Here is a 12,896-nt window from a genome sequence, read left to right on the forward strand (position 1 = left end):
AGTTTCTACAACACAAGCACGAGACATTTGGCCTCTTCAAGAATTAGCGTTCTCTTGTGGAGAAGGAAAGCAATCAAGTGTTGAAGACTATTCGATCGGACAAAGGTGGGGAGTTTACTTCCAATGCTTTTTTTCACTTATGTGAGGACCATGGTATCAAGCGAGAGCTTGCTCACCTTCAGAGAATGGAGTTGTGGGCGGAAGAATAGAACAGTGGTTTAAATGGCACAGACCATGCTTGAGCATCGAGACTTGCCAAAGTCTCTATGGGCAGAGGCAGTTGCGACGGCTGTCCATGTTGGAGTTTATGGCATTTCAAGTGAACTACCCAAAGTGATCCCATTATTTATTTTGGCTTTTAGGTATTTGTTTTACTTATTTGTCAAAGTCTAGGCAAGGCAATTTACTAAGGTGGGTATATATGTGACCCTTTGCCCCCATTGTACATTTATCAGTTTTCTTTGCCAAGGTTGGTTGGTTCAGGAGACTTTCTCTCGTTCTCTCTCTCTCTCTCCCGTGCTTTCTCCCCTTGGTCTCTACGCTTCCGCATCGTCGACTGACATGGTATCAGAGCCTTGGTGGAGCAAGGCGACACCTTGAAGAGAACCTCTGAAGATCCTCTCCCTTGCTGGCAGCGCTCCTCTCCTTCTACCTTCTCTGACAGCGTTTTAAAACGCTGGAATTGACGGTGCCACTTACCTCCTCCCCGCCCTTTACATGTTGTCGTGGTTGCAACAAGCCCTAGCATTAGCGTTTCGAAACGTTGTTGGGCATGCTATTGACAACACCATAGTACCCCCCACTGTAACAAATTGATGACGTGTCAAAGCCTAAAGAAGGGAGCCAACTTACAGATTCCGGCCGAGGGGCCTAAACCCTAAGAAGAACAAGTAACACAAGAAGTGTCACATAGTGATGACGTGGTTGCCCAAGAGCAAAAACCCTAACCCTAAAACCTGAAAACCCTAATTCTGCTGCCAAAAACCCTAAAACTGCAGAAACCCTAACCCTAACCCTAAGGGCAACAGGGAGATTTCCACGTTTTGCGCTGGTTGATGACGTGGCAAGCTGTACGGATTTCCATAAATTACGCTGGCAGCTTTTGGCATTGTTTTTGGACCAGAAACTTTTGAGTTTTCAAGGTTTTTAACTGTAACTGCTTTTCAAGCCAAGGGCCTTTAAATATGAGGTTAGGGCTCATTCTCTGGCATGCTTCCTGGACAAGGTGCAGAGCCTAGAGTACCGGATTGTACTATGTTGATGCAATATAAAGAAATACCGAAAGGGGCGCCAAGGTTTGGGGCCAATACTCTCTGGGGTGGAATTCCGACACTTCGCGTCGCGTGTCGTCTCTCTCTTTCAGTTCAATTGTTATTGAAGTGCTAAAAGTCTGTTCAGTTTGCTCTTTTCTATTGGCACGTGGTGCCCGTCTTGTGACAGTGGTATCAGAGCATCAGCGTGTGCTTTTTTGAAAAAATACCGGTCCCACAAAAGAGCAGACAGAGCAAACGAGAGACTTTATTTGAGGTATCTTCGCTCAGCAACCTGGACTTATTAGCCACTCCCACCCTTACTTCATCGCACATCGGGCGTGCCCCCGTCTTCACCACTCATGTCTTACAGGGCATAAGCCATTAAGATAACTTACAAGAGAAGGATCAAAGATTTGTTTCGAGTCACTGTTTTTCTCAGAGGCAGTGCCATGCAAATGTTGATGTCTACAGCTACCAAGCAGCATACTCCAAGTACTTGGCAAGCTTTCAAGGGGAAAAAAAAAATGCCCGAAGTTATATGGTTTCTGACATCTTCCTTCGGAGTGCAACTTCTGGCAGAGTGGGTTATTCTGAAATGCTTGCCATGGAAACCCTAGCAGATTATATCTTGAAATTTCTCGACATCTCTCAATAGATGTCTCTTCTCGAGTTGATAACCTTGGAGGTTCGATGTGATTGCTATCTCTTGGGACTACCATCGCCGCCAAAGAAACACTGTCGTCCAAGAGCTAATGGACCATGCTGTGCTCAGCTACGACCTTATGGAATGAACCTAACTCTAGTTTTTGGTGCAGGTTTCAAGATGGAAAGTCAGTCAACTTTTCGAGCTCGACTGATGTCGAGATTGCTTTTTAAGTTTGAGTTCTGTTTAATCTTGTTTGGTGATCCTGTTTGGAATTTGTTTGAAATGGATGGTATCTGTTTTGAACCTGTTTTGGTGCCAATTTGAATTGTTTGACTCTCGAGTGGAGAAGTGAGAAATATTGTTTTGTTATTGTTTGAACCTCGGAACGACACGGGCCGATGCCTGGGGAGCGTTTTGTTGTATGTTTGAAAACCTCGGAGCGACGCAAGCCGATGCTTGGGGAGCGTTCCGTTGTATGCTAGAAAACCTCCGAACGACGTAGGCAGATGCCTGGGGAGCGTTTGGTTGTATGCTTGAACCTCCAAGCGAAGCAGACTGCGATCTGGGGAGCGTTTGGTTGTACAGTCCTCTGAGCTAATGGCCCGGACCTTTTTAGGTTATTTGCGGGGGGAGTGACGAGGTAGTCGTTGAGGAGCGTTTGGTTGTACAGTCCTCTGAGCTCATGGCCCGGACCTTTTTAGGTTATTTGCGGGGGGAGTGACGAGGTAGTCGTTGAGTAGCTTTATACCGCAAACCGTTTGTCTCGGGGGAGTGCTAAGCGGGGCTGTTTGTTGTGTCTTGTAACATGCATATGTAAGCATTTGTGTTGCATTGTGATGTGCCAATTACTGAATATTCCTAATTGGATGAGATTGCCTGGGTATGTAATTTTAGTGCATCAAGACACCCGTGGAAGATCAGTACGGTCTGGGTGTGATGGACTACGCCAGAATATCAAGAGTTCCGATCTGGACGAAAGGAGAAGCTAACTCCTTGATCAAAACAACCGAAAGGAGAAGCTAACTCCTTGATCAAAACAACCGAAAGGAGAAGCTAATTCCTTGATCAAAAGAGCAAAAAGGAGAAGCTAACTCCTTAATAAATAGAGCCAACTGGTTGTCCCTCGGAATGTCCCTCGAAAATTTTTGAGCTAGCTTGAGTTGTTTTGCAGATATGTTGTAATCGCGGATGATTACTCTCTTTCAAGAAGGGAAGGTGTAACAAACTGCTGACGTGTCAAAGCCTAAAGAAGGGAGCCAACTTACAGATGCCGCCCGAGGGGCCTAAACCCTAAGAAGAACAAGTAACAGAAGAAGTGTCATAAAGTGATGACGTGGTTGCTCGAGAGCAAAAACCCTAACCCTAATTTCTGCCCGAAACCCTAACTACTGAAACCCTAATTCTGGAAACCCTAACCCTAAAACCTGCAAACCCTAATTTTGGTGCCAAAAACCCTAAAATTGCAAAAACCCTAACCCTAACCCTAAGGACAGCAGGGAGAATTTTGCTTTTTGCGTTGGCTGATGACGTGGCAGGTTGTACGGATTTCCGTAAATTATGCTAGCAGCTTTTGGCATTGCTTTTTGGACCAAAAGCTTTTGAGTTTTAAAGGCTTTTTACGATAACTGCTTTTCAGGCCGAGGGCCTTTAAATATGAGGTTAGGGCTCATTCTCTGGCATGCTTCCAGGAGAAGGTGCACAGCCTAGAGTACCGGCTTGTACTATGTTGATGCAATATAAAGAAATACCGAAAGGGGCGCCAAGGTTTGGGGCCAATACTCTCTGGGGTGGAATTCCGCCACTCCGTGTCGTGTGTCGTCTCTCTCTTTCAGTTCAATTGTTATTGAAGTGCTAAAAGTCTGTTCAGTCTGCTCTTTTCGATTGGCACGTGGTGCCCGTCTTGTGACAATGCTCCATGAAACTGCTCGTGAGCCAAAAGAAAAGGTGGTTGGGTACAACATCCCTTTTCTCTGGATCATAGAGTCGATATCCCTTGGAAAGAGAGTTGTAGCCGACAAAAATCAATCTCTGGGACTTGGAGTCAAACTTCCCCCTTTGCTCGTTCGGTACATGTACATAGGCATCACTCCCAAAAATCCGAAAGTGGGAGACGTCGGGCTTCTTACTAAAATAGGCTTTAAATAGTGTCTTTTTAGGAATTGAAGAGGTTGGAGATTGGTTTATGGTATGGACTGTCAAAGTCGACGATGCAAAAGCGTAGAGACCAAGGAGGGAGAGAGAGAGAGAGAGAGAGAGAGAGAGAGAGAGAGAGAGAGAGTCTCCTAAACCAACCAACCTTGGCAATGAATAACTGATACATTGTACAATGGGGGCAAGGGGTCATATATATACCCACCTCGGTAAATTGCCCTATCCAGACTTTGACAAATAAGTAAAACAAATACCTAAAAGCCAAAATAAATAATGGGATCACTTTGGGCAATTCACTTGAGATGCCATAAACTTTTAACACCCTCTCTGTAGCTCATAGTGGACATAAATAGTGAGACTAAGTCGATGAAGAAGCTACCATGGACACCCTAGTAACACCAGTCATGCGGGATACACCTCGGATTTGCTACCCTCAACTTTGTACCTTAGAAGAATGCCATCTTGAGCATCGGTTTCCTTTTTAGAAAATTAAACTATAGATCACACTACGTCCAAGAATCCCCATTGGTGAACTATGAACACATCACGTCCAAAAATAATAATACTCCAAGATAATGAACTATGGAACACATCCTGTCCATGATCTGACCAACAACAATGGACTGGTGCACTCATCCATAGTGTTTTAGATACGTCTAATAGGTTCCTTGCCATCTAGATGCATGTGCCTTGAACTTCCACCCACGAGTTCAAACACTGATAATTTGAACTCCAACACAAGGGTCCAAATTGATTATAGGAGCACTGTTTGCCCCTCTCTGCCACTCACAAGCCTCTCTCTGGTTGAAGCTAGTGGCGGCAACTGCCCTTTGACTAGAAATTTGGTGCCGTGGCCACTGTGGTCGCCACCTCGTGTGCCATGCCGATCTCCTGTCAAATCCTTATCACTGTAATCTCTGTCCAGCTTGCCTTTGTCTTTGTCTATCTGTAGCTTTTTCCTTTGGCTTCAAACTTCCAAGACAAACAAAGCATCGTGTCACAATTAGAACAACTATTGTCTGATCTCATGGGTACCGAGGCAGCTAACTGAGTACTGGTACTGTCATCCTTGTCAAGCTAGCCTTTGCCGTTGTCTTCTAGCGAACTTGTGCATTTGCTTTTGGCTTCACAATCTCCAGCCAAACAATTTTCGGTTTCCTTGAGAACTGTGCCAGTGCATAGGCCGCTAACTGGATGGTCGATCTGCGATCCATAGCCAATTGTTGGTTTTGGTTGATGTTGCTGGGGCTCGAGCAAGGGGAGGCCATGTTGAAGTTGCAAGATCTGGATAGTGTACCTTCTTGCACTTCAAAAGGTGGCGGCACAATCTCCAAGCTGCTCCACATACCTTGCACAGAGAGCTCCATACAAAATGGGCTCCAAGTTCCACCTTTCCAAGCCGTCCCTTAAGACTCGGCTCGGCCCCTTTATTTGTTGCTCAATGCTCGGCACGGCCCCGTCATAAACTTTGGCTATCAATTTTGTGGTCGACTATCCTCCCTCTCAGCGGCCAACCCACCCCGAGGAGGATCCTAGTGTTTTAAAATGCTAGATTAACCAAGGTTTGGGGGAAGGGGAGGGGAAGTCCAAAATGCTTCCAGCCAGTAGGCATTTTAAAACGCAGGCAGCAGAGAAGGGGTCCGGTGTCATTGCAAAGGCTTGGCCGCAGCGAGCGTTCCAAAACGCAAGCAAGAGAAGGCAAGCCGTCAAGTAGCGTCTTAAAACACTGTCTAGAGTGGGTGTCACAAGACGGGCACCACGTGCCAATAGAAAAGAGCAGACTGAACAGACTTTTAGCACTTCAATAACAATTGAACTGAAAGAGAGAGACGACACGCGACACGGAGTGGCGGAATTCCACCCCAGAGAGTATTGGCCCCAAACCTTGGCGCCCCTTTTAGTATTTCTTTTTATTGCATCAACATAGAACAAGCCGGTACTCCAAGCTCTGCACCTTCTCCAGGAAGCATGCCAGAGAATGAACCCTAACCTCATATTTAAAGGCCCTTGGCCTGAAAAGCAGTTACAGTAAAAAGCCTTTAAAACTCAAAAGCTTCTGGTATAAAAAGCAATGCCAAAAGCTGCCAGTGTAATTTACATCAATCCGTACAGCCTGCCATGTCATCAACCAACGCAAAACGCAAAAATCTCCCTGCTGTCCTTAGGGTTAGGGTTAGGGTTAGGGTTAGGGTTAGGGTTTCTACAGTTTTAGGGTTTTTGGCAACAGAATTAGGGTTTGCCGGTTTTAGGGTTAGGATTTCTAAAATTAGGGTTTTTGGTAAAAATTAGGGTTAGGGTTTCCGCTCTCGAGCAACCACGTCATCACTTTGTGACACTTCTTCTGTTACTTGTTCTTTAGGCCCCTCGGCCGGCATCTGTAAGTTGGCTCCCTTCTTTAGGCTTTGACACGTCAACAGTTTGTTACAAGCAGCAAGAAACAACCAACAGTTGTCTTGTCTTCCACATAGGCAGAGTACCGTGTTGCTTGCAGTGCTACATGTGAGTCATTGTGGATTCGGAGGCTACTTTTGGAGATGGGAATTTCCCAGCAAACGACCATTATGTACTTAGACAACCAGAGTTGTATAGCAATTGCGAGGAACCCTATGTTCCATGCTCGGACTAAGCATATAGAGATACACTACCATTTTGTTCGTGAGAAGACCAAGCATGGCTCTATCCAACTAGAGTACATCCCAACTTCGAATAACCCTACTGACATCTTCACCAAACCTCTTCCACAAGCAACATAATCCTATCATGCCAGCTCCCTTGAACTTGTTTCCCGTCCAGGAGCTGAGAGAGGGTGTTAGAGTTCAACCAGTGGTAGCTCCAGTATCTCCCACGAGCAGATTAGGGAGTGAGGGCTGTTTTGTGGTTGTGCCCGGCCGTACTTGAGGTAGACGTACCTATTCATGGCAGTGCACTTCACTATGTTGCTCACCCAGTAGGCTGGCATGAGGCGGGACCCCTGTTCCTAGGGTTTCGCAGGGTCAGAGTCTCGAGTCTTCTGCAAATTCTGCTACTAAATATGTGTCCCAAGTCACTTTCAATGATTTTTACATATTTATTAGCATTTTAGGCCATTTATGGAATCATGGGGTTTTCTGGCTGAGGTAGGGCAAACTTACAGTTTGCCTATATAGGCAGTCTCCCCCCCCCCCACTTTTGGAATGTTGATTCAATGCAGAGATCTAGTGTTTGGGCGCTCTCGCTCTCTCTCTCTCTCTCTCTCTCTCTCTCTCTCTCTCTCTCTCTCTCTCTCTCTCTCTCTCTCTCTCTCTCTCTCTCTCTCTCTCTCTCTCTCTCTCTCTCTCTCTCTAGCGTTTTGTGAGTGTGGGACCACATCCTCTCTCTAGCGTTTTGTCACCATCATCGATCTCTCTCCCACTAGCATTTTTGCTCAATGATCTCTCTCTACCTAGCGCTTCCCCTCCGCACCGTGTGGACATCCTCTTTGGTGTTCCATTGTGTGGGTGTGTTCCCGTGCCTTTTCTGTGGACGATACGTGCTAGGACCTTGACAATGAGGAGAGCCGTCACAATAGATACGAGATCTATTGGCTACCCGATATGTTGAGGTGTTTTGCTCGCGGTTGCAGACAAGTTCATCACCCAATTCACCCTTTTCCGCTGCACCTTTGACAATATACATGGCCCAGACCTCTTTAGGCTATTTGAGGGAGGAGTGATGAGGGAGTCGTTGAATATCTCATGGCCCAGACTCGGATGGCTATTTGCGGGTGGAGTGTTCATCGACGACTGTCTTGTAACATGCATATGTAAGCATTTGTGTTGCATTGCGATGTGCCACTTGAGTGAGAATGCCTGGGTATGTAGCTTTAGTGCATCGAGACACCTGTTACAAATCAACATGATCTGGATGTAATGGCTAATTTTGCTACGCCAAAATATCAAGAGCTCTGATATGGAATGAGAAAACGGAATGACCCTTGAAATGACCCTCGGATACTTTTGAGCTAACTTGAGTTGTTTTGCAGATATAATCGCAGACGATTGCTCTTCTTTCAAGAAGGGGGGATGTCACAAATTGCCGACGTGTCAAGCTACTAAAGACCTAGATGGTTAGGACTCCCTAGCCCTAGCCCTAGCCAACTTGCAGATCCAACCAAGGAGCCTAAACCCTAACAAAGCAAAAGAAGATGAAGTCCTCACCAACTTCAACTTAGGATTAAAATCCTAACCCTCAACAACTTATGGGACCCCTGTCCGATGGGGCCTAAAGTAAAGCAAATACACCCACAAAAGAATGTTTACGTAGAGAGCTAATGACATGACACTTGTACGGATGCCCACATTTTGCGCTCAGTTGATGACGTGGCAATTGTACGAATTTTTGTGATTTACAATGGCTGCTTTTACCACTAGCTTTTGGGACCAGATGCTTTTGGACTTCAAGCTTTTCATGTAAACTTCTTTGATGGCCAAGGGCCTTTAAATATGACCTTCAGGCTCATTCTCTGGCATCCTTCCTGTGTGGAGATGAAGAGTTATGCTACAAGTGTTGTACTGGGTTGAAGCAATATAAAGAAATACCAAAAGGGGCGCCACGGTTTGGGACCAATACACTCTTGGGGTGAACTCGGCCACTCCATGTCTCGTGTGAAGTGTCTCTCTCTCAATTCAGTTGTTTTGAAGCGTCTAAAGTCTGTTTAGTCTGTTCTTTTTCATTGGCATGTGGTGCATAGTTACCCGGAACAAGAAATCGGAACACGGAACAAGGAACACGTTACAAACAGTCGACACCAATGAAATGTGTTCCAATCCAAAATCCTGTAGGTACAGATCCAAATCCTCTAGGACGATCTACCTAAGCCCCCTTCTCCAACCACTCAGCATCCAAGGCATGATAGTTCTTGCTTGACCAAGTAGCTTCAATCGGAAAGATTCATCATGGATCTTTTCGGGAATTTGAAAAGGACCATAGAACTGTGTACTAGGTTTGGATAAAGCTTTGCTTTGCCTCACATCTTTCGATGTCTGGCCTTCTCGAATATAAGAAGGACCCGATCTCCTTCTTTGAGCTTGAAGCTTCTCTTGCTGCCTTTTTATGCTTCTCTTATGAACTCTGAAGAGCTTGCTTTACCTTGCAACCAGATCTCCAAAAAGTGATCGGCTTGGAAATCTTATCCTTGGTGCTGAAGATGGGCAAAATATTTTCCCTCCTTCCACAATCTTGACTGGAGCTTTCCTGGTGGAAGCATGGACTGTGTCAAAATCCACAAGAGGAAGATATAACACTTCAATAACTCCAAAAACAAAGGAATTGGTGATCCATACTGCCCATCTTCATGAGGATGAAAAGATGAAGAGAACTTGACTGTACTGCCAGATTCTCAAACAAAGCTCTCCAAAACAAGTTGGTCATCCTACAATCTCGGTCAGCTACAATGGAAGTAGGCACCCTACGATACTTGAACAAGTGCCACAAACAACATGGTCATCTAATCTGCCTTGTTGTAGTCTCCTTCACCATGGTTGCTAGGAGTTTCAAAAATGGAGAAACGGAAAGGGTCGGAAAGCAGAAGAAACGGAGTTTCAGTCCCGGGAAGAAACGACCAACCGCAAAATAGAAATTTAAGTAATGTCATAGAAAAGATGGGTAGAACATTACCGTTCATCATTAACCATTTTATACAATTGACCATCCAAAGCCCTAAGAACGCTAAATATCATTTGTCCACAACAACGAATTATCACAAAGTCACCTGAAAGCTCAAAGCATATACCACCCATGTATGTCTGGGTGATTTCAACAAAGAGTACAATAATTGTTAGCATCCATGAGAGAGGAGAAAGGGGGGGAGGAGGGAACTCAAGCAGTGAGAGCAAGCCCTATGCAAATTGCTTACATAGCAATATGCCCCAATCGTGTTTTCGTCAAAATTTTCCACGCGCAAGCCCAATCATAGGTAACCTGTATGATTTTGACACTGAAAAGTCAAAAAAATCCATGAGGAACAAGAAACGCATTTTTGGAAACGGGAAACAGGGGGAAACAGGAGGAAACATTCTGGGGGGTAGAAACGGAGTTCCATGCAACTATGTCCTTCTCTAGTACAAAGTAAGCCTAATTATGGAATGGGTTCAAATGTCATCATGTCCTCTCTTGGTCTTAAGAAGACAAATAAAAAATCCATACCAATACTATCCTGTGGTCAATTTGGAACAAGTGCTGGTTGTAAAAGTCCTACGTTTTATACCTGTCATATTTTGCCTTCTAACACTAGACAAGTTCTAACATGAGTCTCCATTCTCCAAATTAGTCTTTAGTTGTGAGCAATGAGAGTAAGAGTCCCTGGCTTCGAGGGTTGTCTCAGTGCCTCTTTGAATTTTGGCGTCCGAGCCGGCTAACTTTTCAAAAAAAGGTTTTCCTGTGAGACTGGTGCAAACGAACCCATCCAAGAATTTATGCCACAGTTTGAAGGCCTTGAACTCAATACCTTATACTATGATATAGATAGGCTAACCACTTCACCCCACATGGGTGTTTGTGTGAGGGAAGCCAAAAAAGGAGTTTATTTGCTCAGCTTAACAAGGGCTCACATAGACAAATACGAACCTAAAGATAGGGTGTTTGTTACTGCGATTAATCACGTGCAAATCAAGTTTCTTGATAACTCAAATGAGAGCTAATTCCCTAGTTAAGCACAAGCAAGGTAGTGCAATTGGAACTCAAGAGGATTAATGTTTGTGATTTTGGGAATATAGCTAACAAAACACACTAAACACAATTAGAAAAGCTATAAGAAGTACAATCGGTGGTGCACTCATTTCAGCTCTGATAATCTGATCCAACTTAGCTTAATAACAATGGTCCTCAAGGGAAAAGGATGTTATGTCCACATCATAGAGGAGTAGACCCTATCTAAGACACCAGTGAATCGGATGGGTGTCCAGCGTCCAAGCGCCAATGTAGCCGATGAATTATAGACCCTCTTTACTTTTAACACCACAGTATCACAGCTTCGATTTCTTACACATAATACTACCCCTTTCCACAATTTAAGAGTAGCTTTTCTCCCAAGACCTTTCATAGAAAGATTATCTGTTGATCCAAAACTAATTGCTAACCTCTTAACAATCTTTGGTGAACTCCTCTCTTGATGTGAGCATTTGGTTTTCCAACAACCAAAAATAAAGCTGATGTGTAAGGGAATGACAAAATCAAGAGGGCTAATATTTTTTATGTTTTTAAACCTTACCACAAAACTGAGCATGCTGTTCAGTTAATGTTTGCTCTTAACTATTCAAGATGAGCAGATAACCTGGTTGAAGGAAGATGACAAGAGAAAAAAGCAACTAAAACTCCAGCAATCGCTGTAGAAAAATCTCTGTGACAATGCATTGCCAGATAAGCAATAGACCCATAAAGATGATCAAACGACAAAATATACCAACATCTTCAGGTAAAAATGAGCAACTACCCACACTCTCAAATGCAGATCCATGGCTGGCAAGAAACAAAAACGTATAATCGTATCAAAAATGGGAAAGCCGAATACATCCTCAGACGAGGATTAAGCAATGTCTACAGAAACCAAATGCATTGCATGGAAATCGCAAAGAAATGTTGTCAAGAACAAGAAAGGTTTGATCTCCGTGATGGAATTGTGGTGAACTGTGTAAAGAAGATGAGCACCTGCGACAGTTTGCGGCGATGGAGAGAGCGTGGGAAGAGCTTTTGAACGCTTATAAGCAATTGGTAACGCAGTACCTATACCCGAGTCTGTCAGAATTTGACAAAAGAATTTTGAGAGTTTCCATAAAACACGTCCTAGGAAATGCGCCTAGGAGAGCTGGAAACAAGGACACTTGTCACTAAGTCATTTGTTGGCACTGCCTTTCGGCACAAAGGTAAGGTAACTTGTAAGGGGGGAGGGTAAGGGCCAAGTCGCACCAGGTGTAAGCAGGGGTAAGGGAAGAGAATGCGACCTCTGGTCGCTACCTGCAAAGAAGCCACAAAGAAAGACAGGTTCGGTAACATAGCATGATGAAATTTTGGCGAAAAGGGAACACGCTCACTGGGCAGAGCCGGAGAGAGGTACGGACATGCACTCATTTGCAAAATTATAGCTTAATCTTCTCAAAAATGAAGGGGATATCGCTACGTAACAGGACTTCAAGAATCCACCCGAGAAATTTGAATTTGCTAAATCGATGTACCTTCTTCCCTTACTCCCCCACTACCTCTGGGTGCGACTTGGCTCTAAATGCGAAGGAGTTTCAGTCCGTGTCCAACGGAGCACCCTTCCAATTTTTGGAAGGTATGTTTTATTTTGCTAAATTAGGGTACCTTCTTCCCCCTGCTCCCCCCACTACATCTGGGTGCAACTTGGCTCTAAATACGAAGGAGTTTCAGTCCGTGCACAGCGGAGCACCCTTCCAATTTTTGGAAGGTATGTTTTATTTTTCTCCTCTCTAATTTATAGTCTCTCTTCTTCTTCATGGGTGTGTGTGTGGGTGTGTGTGTGCACGCGCGCTAAAGGAGGAAAATGGTATAACCTTTCTATCACCCAAGTGTGGTAGATTGGTTATGCCATTTCCCTCTTCAATAACAGGTCTTGAGTTCAACTCTCCTTATCGGATAGACCTTTAAGGTCTCTTGGGATAGTTTCCCACGACGTTAAAATACTCTTCTTCACGGGTGTGTGGGTGTGTGGGTGTGTGTGTGTGTGTGCGTGCTAATAAAAGGAGGAAAATGGTATAACCTTTCTATCACCCAAGTGCGATAGATTGCTTATGCCATTTCCCACTTGAATAACAAGTCTCGAGTTCAACTCTCCTCGTCGGATAGATCTTTAACACTAGCCTGGTAACCTAACA

The 12,896-nt window shown here is 44.6% G+C and overlaps 1 protein-coding gene across 18 annotated transcripts in view; it reads right to left on the minus strand.

Annotated features, from left to right (window-relative positions):
* LOC147456139 (uncharacterized) overlaps positions 1 to 11,870 on the minus strand; it is a 187,461-nt gene extending 175,591 nt beyond the window's left edge. For 13 of the 18 annotated variants that reach the window (XM_086514707.1, XM_086514701.1, XM_086514699.1 and 10 more), the window contains exon 1: positions 11,713 to 11,870. The gene's annotated coding sequence lies outside the window, so the exon portion shown is untranslated. Of the gene's footprint in view, positions 1 to 9,922; positions 10,004 to 11,338; positions 11,405 to 11,501; positions 11,524 to 11,712 lie in introns of all 18 variants that reach the window. The other 5 variants (XM_086514692.1, XM_086514693.1, XM_086514694.1 and 2 more) reach the window with 5 other exon arrangements.
* Between the last annotated feature and the right edge of the window lie 1,026 nt (positions 11,871 to 12,896).

The sequence above is a fragment of the Adiantum capillus-veneris genome, chromosome 6 (genome assembly GCF_014529385.1).
Source record: "Adiantum capillus-veneris isolate H3 chromosome 6, ASM1452938v2, whole genome shotgun sequence".
Lineage (NCBI taxonomy): Eukaryota > Viridiplantae > Streptophyta > Polypodiopsida > Polypodiales > Pteridaceae > Adiantum > Adiantum capillus-veneris.